Source organism: Sus scrofa, chromosome 1, assembly GCF_000003025.6.
Source record: "Sus scrofa isolate TJ Tabasco breed Duroc chromosome 1, Sscrofa11.1, whole genome shotgun sequence".
NCBI lineage: Eukaryota > Metazoa > Chordata > Mammalia > Artiodactyla > Suidae > Sus > Sus scrofa.
In genome coordinates this window covers 125,555,746-125,572,078 of record NC_010443.5, presented here as the reverse complement: position 1 = coordinate 125,572,078, position 16,333 = coordinate 125,555,746, and the positions used below count along the sequence as shown (strand labels likewise).

The 16,333-nt window shown below is 35.2% G+C and overlaps 1 pseudogene; it reads left to right on the top strand.

The window, feature by feature from the left end:
• Nucleotides 2,406-4,958, top strand: LOC110256988 (annotated as a pseudogene).

The following is a 16,333-nucleotide window of genomic DNA, read 5'->3' as shown; positions in this document are numbered from 1 at the left end:
AGATCAATCATAAGAGATGCACGCCAATATACATTGTTATTAAAATGGCAAAAATTAAAGGCAGCAAGGAAAAAATCTAAATGTGTGTAAGAAAACAGTGATAAGACATCAGCTGACTTTGCAGCAAAAATTGTTTATAACAGAAAAGAATGTCACTATATATTTAAAGTGATGAAAGGAAAAAACTTAAAACCAATAGTACTCTACCTGGCAAGGTTATCATTCACATAATAAGGAAAAATAAAGAGTTTTATAGTCATCTAAAAGATAAAAGAGTTCAGCACCACTAAATTGCTTTCCAAAGAAATCTTAAAGGAACTTCTATAAGCCAAAAAGGCCACAACTAGAAATGTGAAAATGACAAAAGTGAAATTCTCATTGATAAAGGCAAATATACAGTAAATGTGGTAGGAGCTTAAAAAACAAAAGTAGTAAAATCATCTATATTCACAATAAGTATTTAAGGGATACACAAAACAAAAATATGTAAAATAAAAGTAAAAAACATTAACATGGGGGAGAGTAAAATTGCAGGGTTGTTAGAATGTGTTTGAAATTAAGAGATCATCAACACAAAATAAACATATATGTATGTATGTGTATATATACCTCAAGATGCTACCAAAAGCTATTAGAATAATAAATTAATTTGTAGGATACAAAATTAAATACAGAAATAGGTTGTGTTTCTGTAAACTAAAAATGAACTACCAGAGAAATTAAGAAAACTATTCTATTTACAATTGCATCAAAAAATAAAATATTTAGAAATAAACCTAAATAAGGAGGTAAATGACCTGTACTCTGAAAACTATAATATACTGGTGAAAGTAATTGAATACTACACAAACAAATGGAAAGATACATCACACTTTTGCTTAGAAGAATCAATATTGTTAAAATGACAGTACTCCCCAAGGCAATTTATAGAGTCACTGCAATCCCTATCAAAATACCAATGTCATTTTTCATAGAACTAGAATGGAAAAATTTTCAAATGTATATGCAAATATAAAATACATCCAATGGCCAAAACAATCTTGAGAGAGAATAAAGCTGGAGGTATCTTACCCCTGATTTCAAATTATCCCATAAAGTCACGGTAATCAAAACAGAATAGTAGCAAAAAAACAGACACATAGATCCATGAAACAAAAGAGAGCCCAGGAGTTCCTATTGTGGCTCAGTGGGTTAAGGACCTGACATCTCTGTGAGGATGTGGTTTCAACCTTTGGACTTGCTCAGTGAATTAAGGATCTGGTATTGACACAAGCTGTGGCATAGGTCACAGATGTGGCTTGGATCCAGTATTACCATGGCTGTGGTGTAGGCCAGCAGCTGCAGCTCCAATTTGACCACTGGCCTGGGAACTTCCATATGCTGCAGATGCAGTCACAAAAAGAAAAGAATAGGCCAGAAATTGACTCATGCTTATTTAGTCAGTTAATGTGTGACAAAGGAGATAAGAATATATAATGGTAAAAGATAGTCTCTTCAATAAATAGAGTTGAGAAAACTGGACAGCTACATGTGAGAGAATCAAACTGGATTACTTTCTCAAACCATGTACAAAATAAACTAAAAATGGATTAAGCTCTTGAATGTAAGACCTGGAACCATAAAACTCCTAGAATAAAATACAGGCAGCATGCTCTTTGACATCAGTTTAGCGATTTTTTTTGGGGGGGGAGGGCTATGTCTCCTCAGGCAAGGAAATCAAAAGCAAAACAACCAAATGAGACTACATCAAGCTAAAAATGTTTTGCATAGTGAAGGAAACTATCAACAAAATGAAAGTCTGTTCTACTAAATGGGAGAAGATATTTGCAAATGATATGTCATATAAGGAGCAAATACCTAACATATATAAGGAACTCCTATTATTCAGTACCAACAACAAGTGATTTAAAAATGGGCAAAGTTCTTGAATAGACATTTTCCCAAAGGCATACAAATGGCCAATGACATGAAAAAATGCTCAGCATAACTAATTATCAGGGAAATGCAAATCAAAACCACAGTGAGATACACACTTGTCAGATGGCTGTCACCAAAAGGACACAAATAATAAGTGTTGGTGAGAATTTGGAGAAAGGGGAACCCTAGTATACTATTGGTTGAAATGTAAACTGGGGCAACTACTGTACAATACATAATGGAGGTTCTTCAAAAACTAAAATGATAACTATCATACAATCCATCAATTCCACTTCTGGATATTTTTCTGAAGAAAGTGAAAATATGTATTATCCTTATGTTTATTGGGACATTACTTGCAGTAGTAAAAATATGGAAGCAACATAAGTGTCCATCAGTGATAGGTGAATTGACAAGAAGTGATACACACACACACACACACACACACACACACACACACACACACACACACTGGAATATTACTTGGCCATAAAAAAGAATGAAATCTTGCAATTTGTGTCAACATGGATAGATTTAGAGAGCATTATGCTAAGTGAAATAAATCAGAGAAAGATAAATAACATATCATTTCACTTATGTATTAAATCTAAAAACCAAATGGACAAACCTAATCAAACTGAAACATACTCACAGATACAGAGAACAAACAGGGTGCTACAGAGGGGAGCATTTGGGGAATGATTGAAATAGGTAATACAGATTAAGAGATACAAACATGGTTTCAAAATAAATGAGTTATGGGGATGAATGTACAGGTTTGGGAATGCCATTATTGTAATAACTTCATATTGATAGATGGTAACTAGATTTATCATGATAGTCATTTTATAATGCATAGAAATATTAATACTACATTGTGCACCTGGAACTAATAGTGTTTCAGGTCAGTTATACTTCAAATGCACACACATAGAATCAACAAGATATGAAACAAGGAACCACAGATTTACCAAAGAGCCAGAAAACAATTAACAGATGGCAATAGTAAGTCTTTACCTATCAATTATTACTTCAAAAGTAAACTAATTAATCACTCCAATCAAAAGACGTAGAATAGCTGAATGGGTAACAAAACAAGATCCAACAATATACTGCTTACAAGAAAGTCACTATAGTTCAAAGACACACATAGACTGAGAGTGAAGGGGTGGAAAAATATATTTTGATAAAACAAATAATCCAAAAAAATAAAAGGTAATTATACTTTTACCTATTTTAATTAAAATATATTTTGTATAAAAGGAAAAGGCCATTATATAAAAGGGGTCAATCCATCAAGACTATAAAAATGTTAAATAATTATGTGCCCAATATCAGAGCCCACAAATATAAAAAGCAAAACAAAACATAGCTAAATGGAGGAAAAAAACAACAATACAAAAAAATGTTAGGGATTTCAATACCCAACTCTCAACAATGGATACATCATCCAGACAGAGAATCAACAAGAAAACAGCAGATTTGTTCACTATGTATGAAATGCACTTAACAGACATACAGAGAACAAACTATCTGACATTAGTAGAATCCATCCTTCTGAAGTGCACATGGAACATTTTTTAGGATACTCATATGTGGTTCAAAAAAACAATCTTAGGCTTCCTTTTCTGGTAAGTGGCTTGAGGTGACCTTTAAAAATGCTTCGCTATTCACTTGAACCAGAAAACCCCAAAAATCATGCAAATCAAGAGGTTCAAATCTTTGTGTTAATTTTAAGAACACTCATTAAACTGCCCAGGCAATTAAAGGTATGCATATTCTAAAAGCCACCAAGTATCTGAAGGATGTCACTCTACAGAAGCAACGTGTACCATTCCATCATTATAATGGTGGAGTTGGTAGGTATGCCCAGGCCAAACAGTGGGGCTGAACACAGGATCAGTAGCCCAAAATGAGTACTGAATTTTTATTGCACATGCTCAAAAATGCAGAGAGTGAAGTTTAACTTAAGGGCTTAGATGCAGATTCTTTGGTCAGAGAGCACATCCAGGTGAACAAAGCCCCAAGGATGCAGCACAGGACTTAGTTCTTGGTTGGATCAACCCTTACATGAGTTCTTCCTGCCACATTGAGATGATCCTTACTAAAAAAGAGCAGATTGTTCCTAAGCCAGAAGAGGAGTTGCATAGAATAAAAAGATATCCTAGAAGAAACAGAAGAAACAAAAATGCATGGCCTGGGAATAAATGTCACAAAAATAAATGCAAATTCAAATAAAAAAAGTCTTGCAGTTTAAAGAAGACTGAATTAATATCAAGTATTTTCTCTGACCAAATATCATGAAACTAGAAATCAGTAACAATAGGAAAACTTGAAAATTCACAAATACATAAATACTCAACAATACTTTCTTGAACAACCAATTGATAAAAGAAGAAATCAATGGGAAATAAAGTATTTTGAAACAAAAATGGAAATACAACATAAAAAATGTATGGGACATAGTAAAAAAAAGTTCTAAGGAGGTTCATACTAATAAACACCTACATCCACAAAATTTCTCAAATAATCAACCTAAGATTTCATCTCAAGAACTAAAAAAAATTTAAAAAATTAAAAAAAAAATCCGAGCCCAACTGAGTAGAAGGAAGGAGATAATAAAGATTAGAGAAGGAATAAATGAAATGGAGAATAGGAAAAGAATATAAAAGACTAGCAAAACTAAGAGTTGACTGCTTAAAATATAAATAAAATTGACAAAATTTTAGATATACTAACCAAGGAAAATAGAGGATTCAAATCAACATAATTATACATGAAAAATATTTCACAATTGATACCATAGAAATGTAAAGTATCATAAGAGGTTACTATGAACAATTGTACTTCAGCAACTATACATCATACTAGAAAAAAATGAAAAAAATTCTTAGAAACATACAATCTACCAAAACTAAGTTGGGAAAAAATAGAAAATCCAAACAGATGAATTACTAGTGAGGTGACTGATTCAGTAATCAAAAATCTCCCAACAAACAAAAGCCAAGGACCAGGTAGCTTCACAGGTGAATTTTACTAAATATTAAAATAATTAGTGCCAATCCTTCACAAACTCTTACCAAAAATTGAAGAGGAGGGAATACTCTCAAATTGATTTTATGATTCCAGAATTACCCTGTTACTAAAGCCAGAAAAGGACATTCCAAAATAAAAATATTCAGGCCAATGTCCCTGATGTTTATAGATTTAAAAATTCTAGATAAAATACTAGCAAGCCAAATTCATCAGTACATTAAAAATATAATTCAATAGGATCAAGTGGGATTTATCCCTGCAATGCAAGGATGGTTCAACATACACAAATAAATAATGTGATATATTACATTACTTATCACAATAACACAGAAAAAATATTTTGCAAAATTTGATATTTGTTCATGATACAAAAATCTTAATAAAATAGGTACAAAAGCAATGTACTTCAACATATTAAAGACCATATATGACAAACCTACAGATAACATCATACTAATAGTGAAAGTTTGAAAGCTTTTTTCTAAAGTAAGGAACAAGAGAAGGGCACTCACTTCAAGAGTGCTTACCATTCTTATTCAGCATAGTACTGAAAATCCTGGCCAGAGCAATTAGGCAAGAATAGAAAGAATAGCCTTTAGGATTGGAAAGAAAGAAGTAAAATTATGTCTATTTGCAGATGACATAATTATATATATATATATATATATCCTAAACACTTCACCAAAAAACTCTTGTATTTAATCAAATATTCAGTAAAGGTGCAGGATAAAAAAAAATAGCATTACTATAAAGTAACAATTATATGAAAAATGAATAAAGAAAACAATCCCATTTATAATAGTATCCAACAACAAAATGCCTAAGCATAAATTTAACCAAAGAGGCAAAAGATCTCTATGCTGAAAACTATAGGACTCTGATGGACAAAAACAAAGATGACACAAATTAATAGAAAATTATCCCATGTTCATGGATTAGAAGAGCTAATATTGTTAAAATATCCATACTACCCAAATCCATCTATAGATTCAATGCAATTCCTATAAAATTTCAATGGCATTTTTTATAGTAGTAGAAAAAGCAATCCTAAAATGTATATGAAGCCACAAAAAAATTGAACAACCAAAGCAATCCTGAGGGCAAATTTGTTCTCTCAAGCAAGAGGCATCCCACTATGTAATTTCAAACTATATTATAAAGCTATAGTAATCACAATAGTATACTACTTGTATAATTAGACACACATAGACCAATGGAACAGAATTAAAAACCTAGAAATAACCCCACATATATAAAGTCAACTAATATTTGACAAAGGATCCAAGCATATTCAATGAAGAAAAGATGGTCTTTTCAATAAATGGCTCTGGGAAAATTGGATATTCATATATAAAAAGAAAGAAACTAGGAGCTCCCATCATGACTTAGTGGTTAACAAATCTGACTAGGAACCATGAATTTGCAGGTTTGCTCAGTGGGTTAAAGATCTGGCATTGCTGTGAACTGTTGTGTAGGTTGCAGATGCGGCTCAGATCCCGCGTTGGTGTGGCTCTGGCGTAGGCCAGTGGCTACAGCTCCAATTTGACCCCTAGCAGGGGAACCTCCATATGCCATGGGAACAGCCCAAAAGACAAGAAAGAAAGGAAGAAGGAAAGGAAGAAGGAAAGGAAGAAGGAAAGGAAGAAAGAAGAAAGAAAGAAAGAAAGAAAGAAAGAAAGAAAGAAAGAAAGAAAGAAAGAAAGAAAGAAAGAAAGAAAGAAAGAGAGGAAAGAAACTAGACAGTTGTCTTATACCACTCCCAAAAATTAACTTGAATGCCTTAAAGATTTAACAGTAAGACAAGAAGCCACAAACTCCTGAAAGAAAACATTTTAAAAAGCTCTTTTAATGGGTGTTGGATATGAAACCTAAATCACAAGCAAAATAAAAAATAAACAAGTAGGACTATATCCAACTAAAAAGCTTGTAGACGACAATGAAAATCATCAACAAAATGAAATGACAACCTTCAAATAGGAAAAAATCTTGCGAACTACGTATCTTATAGGGACTAATATCCGAAATACATTTAAAAACACATAAAAGACAATGGCAAAAAAATATGATTTAAAAATTGATGTGAAAAAAAGAATGTCTATAAATGTATAGATGGGTCACTTTGCTGTACAGCAGAAGTTGACAGAACATTGTACATCAAGTATGATAAATTTTTTTAATTGATATGGGACTTGAATAGACATTTTTCCCAAATAAGATATATTAATGGACATCAGGTACATGAATAAATGCTCAACATGACTAACCATGAGGGAAATGCAAATCAAAACAACAATGAGATCTCATTTCACACCTGTTAGAGTAGCTAGTATCAAAAAGCCAGTGGATAAAAAGTGCTGGTGAGGAGATGGAGAAAAGGGAAGACTTATTCTCTGTTGGGGGATTGTACAACCATAATGGAAAACATTATGGAAGTTCATTTATAAATTAAAAAATGGAACTACCATTTTATCCAGCAATTCCACTTCTGTGTATATATCTGAAGATAATGAAATTACTATGTTAACAAGATATCTGCACATCCATATGCACCACAGCATTATTTATAATAACAAGGATATGGAAACCACCTAATTGTCCATTGACAGATGAGTGGATCAAGCAGATGTGGTATATATACACAGTGTCACACTATTTAGCCATTAAAGGGAGTTGAAGTTCAGTGTGTCTTGACTGCAAAAGCTCCACAGGACTAGGTGAAACATACATCTCACTCTTAGAGGGCATACACAAGGTCTCATGCACACTGGGACCCAGAAAAGAAGCAGTGATTTAATAGGAGCCTGGGAAAAACCTACCTCCTGATTTTGGAGGGTCTCCCGGGGAAAGATGGTGGGAGGGGCCACTGTAGCTCTCTCTCAGGACAAAAAAGCTGGTGTGACCATATCTGGGAGTATGCAAACGAAAGCTGATGTATTGCTTGGGACGTTGGCACCAACACCTGGCCCCACCCAACAGCCTATAGGCTCCAGAGCTGAGAGGTCTCAGCTAAACAACCAATAGGGTCGTAGCCCTACCTATCAGGAGACAGGCTGTATAAAGCCTCCCTGAGTATACAGCTGCTTCTAAACACATTCCTTGACACAGTCTTGCCTATCAGAGGATAAGACCCAGCTCCGCCCACCAGTGGGCAGGCACTGGCCCCTCCCTCCAGGAAGCTGGCACAGGCCTCTAGATTGGCCTCAAAAACCAGGGGCCAACTGCCAGAAACAAGAAACATACAGTCCCACAGGCTATGGAACTGAGTCTGCAAACACAAGTCATATCCTAACCTTGGAAGTATACTGCTGTGAGATATAGGCTATCTCCTACAAACAGCCATTTATCCAAAGTTGATATATGTTCCAGATGAAGAAACATGATAAAGCTCCAGAAGAACAACTAAGTAATGTGGAGATATGCAATATACCCAAGGACAAATTGAGAGTAATGACTGTAAAAATGATTCAAGAATTCAGGAAAAGAATGGAGGCACAGAGCAAGAATTATACAAAGTTTTTAACAAAGAATTAGAAAAGTTAAAGAATAAACAATTGAAAATTACAGTAATTTAAAAGAAAAATACACTAGAAGAATAAATGTGGCAGAATAAAAGATAAGTTAGCTGGAAGACAGAGTGGTGGAACTCACTTCCACAGAATAGAATAAAGAAAAGAATAAAAAGAAATGAGGACAGTTGTTTAGTTTTTATTGTCATTATTCTAGGAGGTGTCATTATTCTAGGAGGTGGGTCAAGCAAGATGTTGATATTTATGTCAAAGAGCATTCTGCCTATGTTTTCCTATAGGATTTTTATAGTGTTTGGTCTTTCAGTTAGGTGTTTAATCTATTTTGAGTTAATTTTTGTGTATGGTGTTAGAAAGTGTTCTAATTTCATTCTTTTACATACAGTTTTCCATTTTCCCCAGCATCACTTTTTGAAAAGACTAACTTGCCGTCACTGTATGTTCTTGCCTCCTTTGTCATAGATTAGTTGACCATAGTGCTTGGGTTTGTTTCTGGGTTTTCTATCCTGTTCCATTCATATATATTTCCATTTTTGTGTCAGTACCATGCTGTTTTGATAACTGTAGCATTGTAGTATTATCTGAAGTCAGGGAGCCTGATTCTGCCTGTTCCAGTTTTTCTTTTTCAATATTGCTTTGGCTATTTGGTGTCTTTTGTATTTACATACAAATCTTACAATATTTTGCTCTACTTCTGTGAAGAATGTCATTGGTAATTTGATAGGGATTGTGTTGAATCTGTAGATTGCCTTGGGTAGTCTAGTCATTTTGACAATATTGATTCTTCTAGACCAAGATCAGGGTGCCTAATTAAACTCATTAGCTTTTGCACAGGAAAGGAAAGTATTCAAAAAATGAAAAGACAGCTTATAGAATGGGAGAAAATCTTTGCAAATGATCCAACCAACAAGGGCCTAATATCTAAAACATACCAATAACTAATACAACTCAATAACAAAAAAACCCCAAACAACCCAATTGAAGAAAAAATGTGCAGAAGAGCTAAATAGACATTTCTTCAAAGACATATGGATGGTCAGTAGATAAATGAAAAAATGCTCACATCACTAATTATTAGAAAAATGCTAATCAAAACTACAACAAAGTACCACCACACCAGTCAGAATGGCCATCACTAACAAGTCTACAAATAACAAATGCTGGAAAGTGTGTGAAGAAAAGGGAACCCTCCTTAGCTTTTGCTGGGAATGTAAATTGGTACCACTATGGAAAACAGTATGGAGGTTCCTCAGAAAACTAAATATAGAACTACCATATGATCCAGCAATCCCACTCCTTCACACATCTGGACAATATTTTTATTGCAAAAGATACATGCATGCCTATGTTCATTGAAGAACTATTCACAATAGCCAACATCTGGAAACAATCTAAATGTCCATTGAGAGATGAGTGGATTAAGAAGATTCAATGGAATACTATTTAGATATAAAAAAGAACAAAATAATGATATTTCCAGCAACATGGATGGAACTAGAGATTCTCATAATAAGTGAAGTAAGTCAGAAAGATAAAGAGAGCCATATGATATTACTTATATGTGAAATTTAAAATATATCACAAATGAATCTATCTACAAAACAGAAACAGACTCACAGACTTAGAGAATAGACTTCTTATTGCCAAGGGGGATGGGGGAGGAAGTGGGATGGATGGGGAGTTCAGGATTGGTAGATGCAAACTGTTATATTTAGAATAGAAAAGCAATGAGGTCCTACTGTATAACATAGGAAACTCTATCCAGTCTTTGGATTGACCATGTGATAGTAATATGAGAAAAAAAATAGGTATGTAAATGACTGGCTAACTATGCTGTACAGCAGAAATTGACACAACACTGTAAATCAACTATAATAAAAATATAAATTAAAAAGGAATAAGTACAGTTTATTTATTTATTTATTTTGCTTTTTAGGGCTGCGTCCATGGGATATGGAAGTTCCCAGGCTATGGGTCAAATCCGAGCTATAGCTGCTGGCCCAGGCCACAGCCACAGCAACATAGGATCCAAGCTGCAACTGTGACCTACACCACATCTCATGGCAACACGACATCTTTAACCCAATGAGCAAGGTCAGGGATCAAACCTGAATCCTCATGGATCCTAGTTGGTTCATTAACCCCTGAGCTGTGAAGGGAACTCTGAGATAAGTACAGCTTAATATTGAATGCACCAGTATTTGCATTATAGGGGTCCCAGAAGGAGAAGAGAGCAAGAAATTGCCTAAGAAGATATTTAAACAGAAAGTAACAGAGAAACACATGCCAAAACACATAATAATCAAATTGACCAAAATTAAAGACAAAAGAAAATATTAAAAGCAATGAGGGAAAATCAAAAAATAATATAGAAGAGAATTCCAATAAGTTATCAGCTGATTTTTCAGCCGAAACTGCAGGCCAGAAGGGAGTGGCATGATATATTCAGAAAAAGCTTTTACAAAGAATGCACATTAAGGTTCTCATTCAAATTTGAAGGAGAAATCAAAAGCTTTGCAGACACGCAATAGCTAAAAGAATTCAGCACCACCAAACAAGCTTTACAACAAATGTTAAAGACAGAAAAGAAAGGACCATAACAACAAACAAGAAAATCATGAGATGGGAAAGCTCACCAATAAACGCAAATATACAGTAAATGTAGGAAATCATCCATACACAAATATGATTTCTAAACCAATAATCATAAGAGGAGGAGAGTACAAATGCAGGACAATTTAAATGCATTTGAAATTAAGAGATCAGCAACTTAAAACCATTGTGTGTGAGTGTGTGGACTATTATATAAAAATCTCATGGTAACTGCAAACCAAAAATCTATAATAGATATACACAAACAAAAAGAAATCCAAATACAACACTAAAGAAAATCATTAGATCACAAGAAAGAGAACAAAAGAGGAAAGGGGGGAAAAAAGAATGTTAGATAGTGGCCTACTCTAGCCTTTTCAATTTAACACTAATACATTGGTTTAGGCAAATCATACTGCTTTATTTTGCCATTCATAGTTTGAACTCAGTGCCTGGCCTTTTACCACTGGCAGTAGCACATTGGTTCTTAGTTTCCTTCTCTAATAGCCTCAGGACTATTTATAGCCTTAGAAATGGCACTAATGACTCTGCTCAAGTTATTGTTTCTAAAGGTTTAGATAGCTAAATATTAATTCCTTGTTTAGTTCTTGCTCTCCTGAAAATCTAGAGCAAATGTAAATCCGTTCTCCAGTAGCTAGAGAATTACTGTGGAGACTGCAGTTGTATTTCTGGTTTCTATGTTACTGGTAAAATTGAAAAAAACAATGTATTACAATTAGTAGGAGTGAACAGAATCTGGATTTCAGTTTCATTTTGTCAGGCAGAATCTGGGGATTATAAATTTTCTTCTGTTTTGGCAACACTCATAATGTGAATCAGCATAAAAGATACTTTATGCCTCCAAGATCAGTTATAGAAGCCTAAGTGAGAGAAGAAGCATCCAAACATCCTGCTTCAACTCACACTGGGCAGAACAAGAACTAGGAAGGAAGTTCAAATTGATGATGTGGCTGATTCAGCTCTTGTTCAGTCTATCATTTCCATGAAAACCAGCCTTTCAAAGCTGTGGAAAAACCCCTTCACCTTTGCTATTGCCTACTTGATGTTTGTCCAGGTATGGTGTCTTGAGAGAAAAGGACTAAGTTTCTATCCCACTTTGACATTCAAAGTCCTAAGAGGTTGCCTATACTACTTGATTGGTCTCATTCATTGTTGTGTCAGAATCAAAGTATGCATGTAATACATGTAGTCCACATGTACTATGCAGTCCAGAGGAAGTTCTCCAAGAAAGTGGCTGAGAAGAAGGAGAACTTTCTCTTTTCCTCACACACGTCTCTTTCTACCCACTCACAGATGGGTTCTATGCCATTTTACTCAGTCCAGGACACCAGGAATAGGCCAAGGAATCACCAGAGCTGGAAATGCAAATATTCCTGAGGCTGGAAGAGATTCATTCATCTCTCAACTGCCTCCGCCTCTGGAAAAGAGCTATCCAGAACAAGGAGCCAATATGGATTCGTGGCACTGATGTCTGGGATAACTCCTTTCTTTTTCCTTTTGTCACTGAAGGCTGTTTTCAGAAGCCCCAGGTATTCATTATATCATATTCCAGATAATGGGTACCTCTTTGTTTTCCTGGTGATGGGAAAGGATATCAAGATTGGTGGTCAAAGGGTTTTGTGTAGTATTCAAATAAGTGCTGAAAAATCCTTGTTTAGAATTCAGTTGTCATCTTTTTCTCATATCCAGACTATTTGATATTAGTATGTGTTGATATACTTGAACAGAATGTTAAAATTACCAAGGTGTCTGTAGCAAGACAAATCAGCTATTTGTCAGATGAATCACCTGGCAAGAGTCTCAGCTTCTCTTATTTTTTGCAACTGTGAGAGAATTAGATATTTGCTGTAATATAGAAAGTAAATGTCTATAGAGGCTAGCACAGAATTTGGTATACAGCATTTGCTCAAGAATTTAATACTGAATAAAACTCTAGAAAGAGAATATGTTAAGGAGGCTACAATGAATCAAGCTGATACTTTCATATTAGCTGGGATTACACAGGTCTCTGGGGAAAGCAGGAAGGTTTGAAAATACAGAGTGCCTGCCAGTATTAGTTTTGCTGTCACTATCAGAGTCCCAAGTTCAATCACAATCTGGAGAGACTTAGACACCTTGTAGGTTATGGTTGATCTTTTCAGCTCACTTTTATGAGATGCCTCAAGAATAGATACTTTGCCAAAGAGGCTATCCTCACAGCCATAAATATACACTGGCCAGTACAAAGACAATTAAACTTGGGTCACATATCATTGTCTATCCACGGATTGTCTCTGTCCTCAGTTTGAAGTATTAAGGGCTTTATCCACGACAGATATAACCTTGCTCAGGTTATCTTACAAAAAAATGCATCTACAATTCTAATGTCCTTTATAGAAAATTTCATTCTTTTCTGTAATTTCTCCCTTACTTGGCCCTTTCCGCCCAGTTATTTACTTTTTTTTTTTTGTCTTTTGTATTTTTTTTTTTTTTGGTGTGTTTATAGACCTGCACCCGTGGCATATGGAGGTTCCCAGGCTAGGGGTCGAATCGGAGCTGTTGCTGCTGGACTACACCAGAGCCACAGCAACACTAGATCCCAGCCACATCTGCAACCTACACCACAGGTCATGACAATGCTGGATCCTCAACCCAGTGAGCAAGGCCAGGGATTGAACCTGCAACCTCATGGTTCCTAGTTGGATTTGTTTCCACTGTGCCATGATGGGAACTCCCCAGTTATTTACTTTAGTAAGACTTAAGACTGTATCACATTTACACAATAGCACAATCACTACAGGCATCTGTTGATTAGTTGAGCCAACTGGATAGTATAATAACTGTTCTTGTGGCATAAGAGAGGATATAGGATATACTGTGTCATTGTCCATTTGTAGTAGACATAGAGAAACACAACCAGATCCCTCTTCAAAATAAAACTTTCTACCAGCTACAGGGAGTATGGTGGTCCCAGAATACCTCCACCAGTCAGCATCTTCAGGTTCTGCCTTAGCTGCTGAAAGCCATCTCAACCAAGCTCATGCCCTTCTTCCCTATCTGGTGACTGAGTGTGGCAGAGCCATTTGCGCCCAATGGGGGACACCTCTGACAGGCAACAGGGTCTTGAGTACTCCATCACCAGGTAGGTTAAGGGTCTGTTGCACCTGCATTGCAATACACATTTTCCCTCTTCCCAATTCTGTTTCTAATCCTTTCTTTCATAGATGTCAACTGCTAATAAACGTCATATACCCTAAACTTCATTTTAGTATTTTTTCTGGAGAGTCTGACTTGTGCATCCATTTATTCTAGATTCTTCTATCTGACCTCAGGGCTATTATTAGGGTAAATAAGAAAGTAGTCATTTTGTATCCACCACCTTTACATAACCATTTTTATCTTTCATGCTGCTCTCTATCAACAAACCTGCAATCTAGAATTTACCATTTGTGATCCAATATAACAGTAATATCTTCTGATGATAAACTTTAGCTTTCTCTTTATTAAATGGAGATGCCATCTTTCAGTGGGTTGCTGAAATGATAAAAAGGAGACAATTAAAAGAATATATAGTGTGGTATGTATCAAAAAGATGTCTTTAGTTACCATTAGATTTAATCTTGCAAATCCAGTGGTTTGAGGCGCCTCAGGCACATCAACATTGGGGCTGGCATGTGAGAAGTATCTGATGTTATAAATGAATCCCCAGAATTACTTTAACCAGAATATCACATACCAAAGAATAAGATACTGTTAGGCATGTTAGCAAGAGAAGGAGAATCTATGTGTTGGTCTATATGAATCCTAATTCTTCTATTTGTTAATCATGTCTATACAAGTGGCATAAACATTGGCTCAGAGGCTAAACTGGTATTTCAAGTTGCATATACCTAATTTGGATGAGTTTATTGTATTAAAAACTTATCAAAAACCCTAGAGATATAAGTAATCCAAAACATGGTGACATGATGTAAGGTAATGTCAAAAAGTCATCTTTAAATAGTCTATCTGCTGTTCATTATTTTATGGGTGTGTGTGTGTGTGTGTGTGTGTGTGTGTGTGTGTGAGAGAGAGAGAGAGAGAGAGACAGAGACAGAGAGACAGAGACAGAGAGAGACAGAGAGAGACAGAGAGACAGAGAGAGACAGAGAGAGAGAGAGAGCTCTAACTGCAAGATAACCAGATGTAATTTATGTATTTAGTACCAGTGTGACTAAAAATTTCACATGGAAAACTTGCAGTCCAACTAGCATAAAACTCCTCCCTCTCCAACCAAATAAGTTTCTTCCACTGTCAACAGACTTAACTTGCATAATATATTACTTTGCTGCCATCATAGCTACTGATCAGTGGCCAAGATGTGACATGGAGAGAGTTCAAAGATGAGCTTCAGCAAGCCAAGGAGAAACACAAGACCATATGTGGAAGCACTCCTGAGGTGAACTGTCTTGATTATTAACATAAGAAATGTTCTATTTGGCTTACTTTGAGTTAACACAGAGCTCTGAGACAGTATTCAGGACAAACTCAACCATATAGACCTGGCTTCCTCCATGCTATTTCCTTCTTCAAGGCTATTCATACTCTTCCATTAGACTCTAACTTCGTAGGTCCCCAGCCCATGTTGTGACTAATATGGCACAAATCACTTTATGTCTTCAAGCACTTCAAGACTAGCTGGAGTCATATAAAACTAGAGTGATAGCTTGCATGGTGTATCCCAACTGTTCATATTAAATAACTTCAGACTAGGGCGCCTAAGAAGAGAAAAACATCCTTAGCTTTGACAGAGATGAGTAATTTTGATATGAACATGTCAAGCTGAAGGGCAAAATTGTTTAGCAGGATTTCCTTTGCCTTTAGAACTTAATACAGTTAGTCTTTTCCCTATTCAGAATTACCATTTCTACAAGGAAACTAAACTACTTACAAAATGCTAGAAGAAAAATTTGAGGAATGTTATAAGGCAGTAAAAATGAATGAATGATAGATGCATGCAAAAGGACATAAATTAGTCTTAAACAATGTCAAGTGAAAAAAAAGTCCCAGACAGCTCTACATTGTGACAATTTTAACAACTACAGAAACAAGCAAAGCTTGATGTATTAGGGCTTATATGTGACAGTTATAACATATACACACTACTGTATAAAATAGATGATTAACAAAAACTTCCTGTACAGCACAGGAAAATCTACTCAATAGTTTATAATAACCTATATGGGAAAAAAGAATGGATATATTTATATGTATGAATGATTCAC